At 54.5% G+C, this 6,000-nt stretch overlaps 1 protein-coding gene across 3 annotated transcripts in view; it reads left to right on the top strand.

Annotated features, from left to right (window-relative positions):
• The first annotated feature begins 797 nt into the window (after positions 1–797).
• The window catches only part of LOC111143130 (KN motif and ankyrin repeat domains 4), a 69,979-nt gene continuing 64,776 nt past the window's right edge, over positions 798–6,000 (top strand). For all 3 annotated transcript variants that reach the window (XM_022496626.1, XM_022496625.1, XM_022496623.1), the window contains exon 1: positions 798–1,029. The gene's annotated coding sequence lies outside the window, so the exon portion shown is untranslated. The remainder of the gene's footprint in view (positions 1,030–6,000) is intronic.

Genomic DNA, 6,000 nt, shown 5'->3' with positions numbered 1-6,000 from the left:
CGGGGCCTGGAGTCCCACAGGCCCTACATTCAACCCTGCCCATACCCGTTTGTTGTCATCTGTAAAATGGAGTAGGATCAGCTCTTTCCCCCTAGTTTGACTGTGTACGACACACAGCATTTCGTGCACGGGTCATTCAAGATTGATGACTGAAATGTAAACGGTTTGAACTGATAAAAAGCACTATGGGTGATGGGCGTGTGACGTGAAAGACCGTACTCCCGAGTGGGGCTAAAGCAATGGCTGTGGAGGAAGAAGCAAAGGGGAAAAGTAATGACTTAAGGGTGATATGAGTTCAGTTACAGCCATCCCCACCCTCGCTCTCCCACCTCTGCAATGAGAAAATCCCGCTAGGGATGTGCAAGACTTCACTGTACCCAGGATGCTGTTACCAAGACTGGGGTCTGATGGCGGCTCGGGCAAGCATTACCTTGTGTGAGCTTGTCTCCCCATCTATAAGATGAGGCTAGAAATGGCCCAACAGTTAGTTACTGTGCTTGTGAGGACGAAGTGAGAAATGTACGGGAGAGCACTTTGGAAATCTGCAGAGCGCTATATAGAGTCGGCGTTTCCCGGTCTCTTTACAAAAAGTTTTTCTCCCCAACTCTGTCCAAGGCCTTTTGAGCTTATCAAGGCTAAGACCCTCCCCCTCGGTTTCGCAATGCTGCCCCTTCCTACACACCAAAGCCCGCGCCGCGTCAGGAGTCTTTTTTTTTTTTTTTTCCCCCTAGCGAAGGCGGGGACTCGGGTGGTGTTGGCAGCCGGCGACGCCGGCCGCGCCTGGCCAGTCCCGCATCAGCCGCGGTGGGTGTGCCCCGCAGGGTGTGCGCCCCGGGCCCAGGCCCAGGCCGCCGGCGAGAGGGCGTCCGAGGGTGTGCGCGCCCCGGGCGACCGGAGTGCGCCAGCCCGGGGGTGCGCGCTCCGGACGGGGACCGTGCACCCGGAGGCTGCGTGCGCCCCGAAGCCGGGGTGTGCGCCGGCCCCAGGCACAGCCGGCCGCCTCCCTCCCGACTTCTGCGGCGCGCCAAGGTAAGGCGCTCTGCGACTCCCAGTCCTCACGGCGCATGGAGTGGGGCGTGCCAGCACCTTGCCCCAGGCGACCCGGGTCTTGGTCCCGGCGCTCCGCCACTCTTCTCCGCTCCCGCCGCCCGCCTCGCCCCCTCCCCGCGCCGCGTCCCCGTCTCCCCTTAAGACAGAGGCTGCGGCAGCTTGGGCCGACCAGGCGCCCCTGCCTGGGGTCGGCGACAGCGCGAGGAGGGGGTTGCGGGGGCTGCGGGGGCTGCGGGGGCTGCGCGGGCTACCCAGGGGCGGGCCCCGCTCCCCTTCCGCCCCGACCCGCTCCCCGAGCCCTGGTGCTGGGGAGGGAGGAGACCCGTGGGGAGGGGGAGGCCGCGTTGTCCTTGCCTCTCCCGTGGTGCAGCCCCCGCCCAGCGCTTCCCAGCGGGGCGCTGCGGTCCGGGATGCAGATGGCGGGACTGGGCGCCCTGCACCCGCTCCCACAACGAGCTGGTCGAGCTCTTGGTCTGCAATCTTTAGTAAAAGCTGCCCCCCTCCTGCCAATCCAGTCTTCCTGCCCGCGTCTACCCTGATATCCCTCGGCTTCTGGCTGAACTTTCCAGAACTCGCGTAGAGCTACAACCTTGGGTGGAGGCACGGCCGCCCTGGGGAGCCGCGTGCGCTGGCAGCCTAGGGCACTTTCCTTGAGCCTGCGTGCCACTTGGTGAGATTCCCACTTTCTCATCTCTCCCTTAAGGTCAAACCTTTGACCCCAAGTACTTTGTCCCTGCAGAGTGACATAGTGACATAGTCTGGGAGTTGGAAAGTTGAGTCTCGTGGCCCCTACACGAGGTCTAATAAGCGCTTGCCCTGAGGCTCTGCCAGGGCTGTTGAGAACTGGCGGTTTCAGTTCTCTAGAGACCTACGGTGCAGGTGGGGAGGGCCAGGAAGAGGCATTTTGCAGGAGAAGGAGGAGGAGATTGCCCCCCTCCTGAGGATGACCCCCTGAAGCCTGGGCAGTCCTATGGAACAAGTAGCATCTGGGGACGGTCAGATGCAGCCAGTGACCAGCTTGAGGACTGGGGAGAAAGCATCTTGAATTAAACACAAAACCTGCCTGGGTAAAACCAAATGTGGGTTCTTTAGAAACTTCCAAGACATGACACAGAAGAACACAGAGCTACACTTGGAATGGCAGCAGAGTGCACTCTCATGTCCCTTTTCAAATCCAGTCCTCCTGCCCATGTCTGAAACTCCAACTCGCTGGACCATAGTGTGAGTTCTGGGAAATGTGAAAGGAAATGAGGGATGGCTCAGGGTCCAAGGATGGCTCAGCTCAGGGGTGGCTCAGGGAACAAATACTTGCTCTCTGCAGGCACTAAACAAGATAGCGGGGTAGAGAAATGAAAACACGCACTGTCTGGACTCATGGAGTGTGCAGTCCAGTGGCCAAGACCCACATGCATCAAATCACTCAAATAGAGAATTACAGGTAGTGCTGACTTCTTTCCAAAGGGAGGGAGAAGGTACTATGAGAGTCTGTGTTAGGCTTCGTAGTTGCTCTGTTAGGCTTCGTAGTTGCTCTGTTGAAAGGCTGGTAGGAGCTAACCAGTTGAAGAGAGTGGAATGAGCCTTCCGGTCAGAAAGAACAGGACAAGAAAGCACTCTGAGGCAAGCAGCAGAGACCATTAGAAGGACTGAAAGACTGTATCACATGATGACCAGGGGCCCAAATGGCATCCCATCGCCTGGGCCAATCAGTAGATCAGTAGTTTCCTTTCTCAGCCATGATAATGGGCAGTTGGAGTCTCCCCCGCTGGGTGGGGTGGCTCATCTTAAGACTTTAAAGCTAGAATGAACTCACAGCCTATAGTGTAAAATTCTTTAGGATGGCTTACGCGGCATTTGGTTATCTGGGACCCACTGACTTTCCAGCCCTGTTTCTTCCAGCCATCTCCCAGCCACCGCAACCCCCTCTCCATGAGCACCCTCTGTGTTTTACTCATGGCTGCATTTCAGGCATTTCCTAGAACACAGGCTGCCTTTGCACACACTATCCTTTGTCTAAGATACTCTTCCTCCGTGGGCACCCAGTAAATGTACACCCAGCTTTCAACATCAATTAAAGTTTTTAACATCAGTTAAAGTTTCCACCACCAGCATCAGTGCCATGTTGGAAGGCCTTTCCTGACCAGAGTCCAGTGTTGCCTCTTCTCTGTTTCCAAAGCTCCCTGGATGTGTGTCTGTCCAGGGAGCCTCAACTGCACTGAGCATCACAAAAACATATTTCTTTTTCCTCTTCACCTATGTATGTCTCAAGTACCCAGCACAGAGGAGGAGACATTGAAAGTGCTCGATAAATGCTTATTGGATGATAACGGTCTAGGCGGGTGTTTCTTAACTTTATTTTTAGGGAGGGGGAAGCATTACATCTATCTTGGAGATTGATAAAACTGTGGATACCGGGGCACCTGGGTGGCTCAGTCATCAAGCGTCTGCCTTCAGCTCAGGTCCTGATCCCAGGGTACTCAGATCTAGCCCTGTGTCTGGCTCCCTGCTCAGGGGGAAGGAAGCCTGCTTCTCCCTCTCCCACTCCCCCTGCCTGTGTTCCCTCTCTCACTGTGTCTCTCTCTGTTAAATAATAAATAAAATCTTAAAAAAAAAAAAAAAACCAGCCCTGTGGATACCATACATTCTTCCAAGTGCATATAATCTAAAATATCTTGTATATAATACCACATGATTTACAGCCCTCCGGTCACCCACTGGCCCCATTTCCAGAACTTTGGACTTTAAGTTTACAGGAAGCAGAGGCCCAGGGAGGTGCGGTAACTGTGTAAGCACCTCCAGCTGGTTAACAGCATGCTGTACCGCCCCCCAAAACTCCCCCCAACACCTCCCAACCCCCAGCTCCTGACTCTGGGGCTCCTTCCAGCTCTCACTGCTTCTCCAAGCCAAGTAGCTTCCTTTCATCCCCGGCACCTTGTGAAGGCCACTGTTCATGGCTGGAAGATGGATATTTTGGTTTTGCTTCAGTTCAGTAGCAGCCTAAGGTGTGACAGGGAGAAAAATCTTATTATGGGCAGAGTTGACAATTAGGAAGACGAATGGGCCATCTCCCTGGCCTGTTTGCTGCCCCTCGCTGGCGATGTTATTACATCTGTTTTAGCTGGAGGAGGGTCACGTGCACTTCACAGGTAACTTCTGGGCCCTGCATTGAGTCGTGGGGGCCAGGTATGGCAACACTCTGGGTCCGGGGGGCTCTTGGTCTTGTTATAGGCTTCTTCCCTACAGGGCAGGCTCTGGGAATGGATGGAGTGAATGGGCTCCTTCGTTCCCGCCTTTGGAACTCTGGCCAGCCTGCCTCTTGCTTTCTGCCCCCAAACCCCTACTCCAGGTTTTTGGGCCAACCAGTAGGTTCTTATCCGTGGATCAGGCTCTTCATTCAGTAATTCACTCACTCATCCACACGCGCTGTCTCTGCTCTGTACCAGGCACTGTGCGGATGCCAGCTTGTAAGGACGGATCCCAGCATGGGAGGCAGGGATGCAGGATGCCGCTCTGCTGGGGACAAGGCAGAAGTAACTCATTCTAACTCAACCCAAACAAGCCTTCGAAGGGGTGCGGGGGAGGACAGTTAGGACTTCTTCATGCTGACAATGCACTCACTTTTTAAAACTCAGATCTTACGGAAGATCTCTGTCATCTCTGAGGAGGAACGAATTTTCTTAACTGTAAAATGGGCTTGATAGCCATCTTGTCCTGCCTATCTCTGGCAGCTGTGCAGATACAGTGATTGCATCTCAGACGGCAGATCTGCTCACTTCCGCGTGGGAAACGGGACCGGTACATTATGATAATTGGGCGCATGGGTGTCGAGCCCTGGCTAAGGTAATCCTCTCAGTAATCCTCAAGATAGTGACAGTCATCACCCCACATGTACACATGAGGAAAATGGGACTCAGAGCGGTTAAGTGACTTGCCCAGGGCAAGTCAACTAATCAATGAGAAACGGAGATCTGCAGAACTGTCTCTGTGGAAATCACCCAGTCAACCACTTTGTGCTGCTCTTCAGTAGTTGGTGGGACGAGGCGTGGGCTTGGGGACTAGGGCACACCCGGCTAGGAGCCTAGATGTGCTGCCCATCCGCTGTGTGATTTACAGCTAGATCCCTAACCTCTCTGTGCCTCAGCATGCTAATCTCCCAGACCCAGAGTTTAGACTAAGACACGCCTTCTGTGAGCAGTTTCCAGTCTACACGGGTAATATTTCAGAGTAGGAGTAAAGGAAAGACGAGGGGCCCTCCTGCTAACAATAGGCCTGTCGCAGTTTCCTGGATAAAATAAATGCTGCCCCAGGATTTCAAGGAGATGGTTAATGTGATATGCAGGCAGTTATAGATTGGTGGTGTCTGAGAAGCTGGCTGAACGTTCCTTCTCCAAAGGAAAGAAGCATATTTTCAAAAAGGAATGTCTCCCTGTCTCGTCTGGGCCCTGGGGCCTGGGCCCTGCCCCACACACAGCTTTCTGGGGACACAGGCACTGTGGGAGAACACGTGAATTCCCATCTCCCCTCCCTCCATTATTTTTCCCCCAAAGCAAGTAAAACTTATTGGCTGGACTTACTTATATTTTTAAGATGGCTGTGGCTTCCCCCACTCTGTGTGGAAGCATCCTTTGTGGTCTCCTTTGGTATGTATGAATAGTCTGTGGCTCTGACGTCAAGTGACGAGGGGGCACACAAACATGGCGATGGGGAGAGTTGGCTCCATGCAAAGATAAAGGGGAGCCTTTGGTGCCGATTTCCCTCCATGGCGTAGTTTTTGCCCAGAAGCCAGAGATGCCGGCTCTCCGTGAAATCGACTTTGATTTTCCTAGCAGGGTACCAGGCGGCAGCGCTGAGCATTTCCAGGTGCTGAGCTCCTGGCGGTTCTCACCATCCCACTCCCTTCTGCCTTGCCTGGCGCGGCCCTCCCACTCCTGGGGACGGACTTCAAAGACCAGG

The sequence above is a fragment of the Enhydra lutris genome, unplaced genomic scaffold (genome assembly GCF_002288905.1).
Source record: "Enhydra lutris kenyoni isolate GAN:26980312 unplaced genomic scaffold, ASM228890v2 scaffoldscaffold9, whole genome shotgun sequence".
NCBI lineage: Eukaryota > Metazoa > Chordata > Mammalia > Carnivora > Mustelidae > Enhydra > Enhydra lutris.
This window is presented reverse-complemented; position numbering and strand designations above follow the sequence as displayed.